The sequence below is a fragment of the Triticum dicoccoides genome, chromosome 2B (assembly GCF_002162155.2).
Source record: "Triticum dicoccoides isolate Atlit2015 ecotype Zavitan chromosome 2B, WEW_v2.0, whole genome shotgun sequence".
Classification (NCBI taxonomy): domain Eukaryota; kingdom Viridiplantae; phylum Streptophyta; class Magnoliopsida; order Poales; family Poaceae; genus Triticum; species Triticum dicoccoides.
Window position 1 is genome coordinate 111,746,036 of NC_041383.1, and position 3,381 is coordinate 111,749,416.

Below are 3,381 nucleotides of genomic sequence, written 5' to 3' on the forward strand. Positions count from 1 at the left end.
TAAAGAGACTTGCCGGTAACGAGATTGAACTAGGTATTGGATACCGACGATCAAATCTCGGGCAAGTAACATACCGATGACAAAGGGAACAACGTATGTTGTTATGCGGTTTGACCGATAAAGATCTTCGTAGAATGTGTAGGAACCAATATGGGCATCCAGGTTCCGCTATTGGTTATTGACCGAGAATAGTTCTAGGTCATGTCTACATAGTTCTCGAACCCGTAGGGTCCGCACGCTTAAAGTTACGATGATAGTTTTATTATGAGTTTATAAGTTTTGATGTACCGAAGTTTGTTCGGAGTCCCGGATGTGATCACGGACATGACGAGGAGTCTCGAAATGGTCGAGACATAAAGATTGATATATTGGAAGCCTATGTTTGGACATCGGAATCGTTCCGGGTGAAATCGGCATTTTACCGGAGTACCGGGAGGTTACCGGAACCCCCCGGGGGGTTATTGGGCCTACATGGGCCTCGGGAGAGAAGAGGGAAGGAGGCAGGAGGGGGCCGCGCGCCCCTCCCCTTCCTAGTCCGAATAGGACAAGGGAAGGGGGGAGGCGCCCCCCCCCCTTTCCTTCCCCTCTTCCTCCTCTTTCCCCCCTTCTCCTATTCAAACTAGGAAAGAAGGGAGTCCTACTCCCGGTGGGAGTAGGACTCCCCCCTTGGCACGCCCTCCTTGGTCGGCCGCCTCCTCCCCCCTGGCTCCTTTATATACGGGGGGCGGGGGGAACCCCATAGACACAAGTTGATCTACGGATCGTTCCTTAGCCGTGTGCGGTGCCCCCCTCCACCATATTCCACCTTGGTCATATCGTCGCGGAGTTTAGGCGAAGCCCTGCGCCGGTAGAACATCATCATCGTCACCACGCCGTCGTGCTGACGGAACTCATCCCCGAAGCTTTGCTGGATCGGAGCCCGGGGATCGTCATCGAGCTGAACGTGTGCTGAACTCGGAGGTGCCGTACGTTCGGTGCTTGGATCGGTCGGATCGTGAAGACGTATGACTACATCAACCGCATTGTGCTAACGCTTCCGCTTACGGTCTACGAGGGTACGTGGACAACACTCTCCCCTCTCGTTGCTATGCCATCACCATGATCTTGCGTGTGCGTAGGAAATTTTTGGAAATTACTACGTTTCCCAACAGTGGTATCAGAGCCTAGGTTTTATGCGTTGATGTTATATGCACGAGTAGAACACAAGTGAGTTGTGGGCGATACAAGTCATACTGCTTACCAGCACGTCATACTTTGGTTCGGCGGTATTGTGAGATGAAGCGGCCCGGACCGACATTACGCGTACGCTTACGCGAGAATGGTTTCACCGTTACGAGCACTCGTGCTTAAAGGTGGCTGGCGGGTGTCTGTCTCTCTCACTTTAGCTAAATCGAGTGTGGCTACGCCCGGTCCTTGCGAAGGTTAAAACAGCACCAACTTGACGAACTATCGTTGTGGTTTTTATGCGTAGGTAAGAACAGTTCTTGCTAAAGCCCGTAGCAGCCACGTAAAATTTGCAACAACAAAGTAGAGGACGTCTAACTTGTTTTTGCAGGGCATGTTGTGATGTGATATGGTCAAGACTTGATGCTATATTATATCGTATGAGATGATCATGTTTTGTAACCGAAGTTATCGGCAACTGGCAGGAGCCATATGGTTGTCGCTTTATTGTATGAAATGCAAACGCCCTGTAATTGCTTTACTTTATCTCTAAGCGGTAGCGATAGTCGTAGAAGCAATAGATGGCGTAACGACAATGATGCTATGATGGAGATCAAGGTGTCGCGCCGGTGACAATGGTGATCACGACGGTGCTTCGAAGATGGAGATCACAAGCACAAGATGATGATGGCCATATCATATCACTTATATTGATTGCATGTGATGTTTATCCTTTATGCATCTTATCTTGCTTTGATTGACGGTAGCATTTTAAGATGATCTCTCACTAATAATCAAGAAGTGTTCTCCCTGAGTATGCACCGTTGCGAAAGTTCTTCGTGCTGAGACACCACGTGATGATCGGGTGTGATAGGCTCTACGTTCAAATACAACAGGTGCAAAACAGTTGCACACGCGGAATACTCAGGTCATACTTGACGAGCCTAGCATATACAGATATGGCCTCGGAACACGGAGACCGAAAGGTCGAGCATGAATCATATAGTAGATATGATCAACATATTGATGTTCACCATTGAAACTACTCCATCTCACGTGATGATCGGACATGGTTTAGTTAATTTGGATCACGTGATCACTTAGATGACTAGAGAGATATCTGTCTAAGTGGGAGTTCTTTAGTAATATGATTAATTGAACTTAAATTTATCATGAACTTAGTACCTGATGGTATTTTGCTTGTCTATGTTTGTTTGTAGATAGATGGCTCGTGCTGTTGTTCCGTTGAATTTAATGCCTTCCTTGAGAAAGCAAAGTTGAAAGATGATGGTAGCAATTACACGGACTGGGTCTGTAACCTGAGGATTATCCTCATTGCTGCACAGAAAAGTTACGTCCTGGAAGCACCGCTGGGTGCCAGGCCTGCTGCTGATGCAACTGACGACGTTAGGAACGTCTGGCAGAGCAAAACTGATGACTACTCGATAGTTCAGTGTGCCATGCTTTACGGCTTAGAACCGGGTCTTCAACGACGTTTTGAACGTCATGGAGCATATGAGATGTTCCAGGAGTTGAAGTTAATATTTCAAGCAAATGCCGGGATTGAGAGATATGAAGTCTCCAATAAGTTCTATAGCTGCAAGATGGAAGAGAATAGTTCTGTCAGTGAACATATACTCAAAATGTCTGGGTATAATAATCACTTGATTCAACTGGGAGTTAATCTTCCTGATGATAGTGTCATTGACAGAATTCTTCAATCACTGCCACCAAGCTACAAGAGCTTCGTGATGAACTATAATATGCAAGGGATGAACAAGACTATTCCCGAGCTCTTCGCGATGCTAAAAGCCGCGGAGGTAGAAATCAAGAAGGAGCATCAAGTGTTGATGGTTAACAAGACCACCAGTTTCAAGAAAAAGGGCAAAGGGAAGAAGAAGGGGAACTTCAAAAAGAACAGCAAGCAACTTGCTGCTCAAGAGAAGAAACCCAAGTCTGGACCTAAGCCTGAAACTGAGTGCTTCTACTACAAGCAGACTGGACACTGGAAGCGGAACTGCCCCAAGTATTTGGCGGATAAGAAGGATGGCAAAGTGAACAAAGGTATATGTGATATACATGTTATTGATGTGTACCTTACTAATGCTCGCAGTAGCACCTGGGTATTTGATACTGGTTCTGTTGCTAATATTTGCAACTCGAAACAGGGACTACGAATTAAGCGAAGATTGGCTAAGGATGAGGTGACGATGCGCG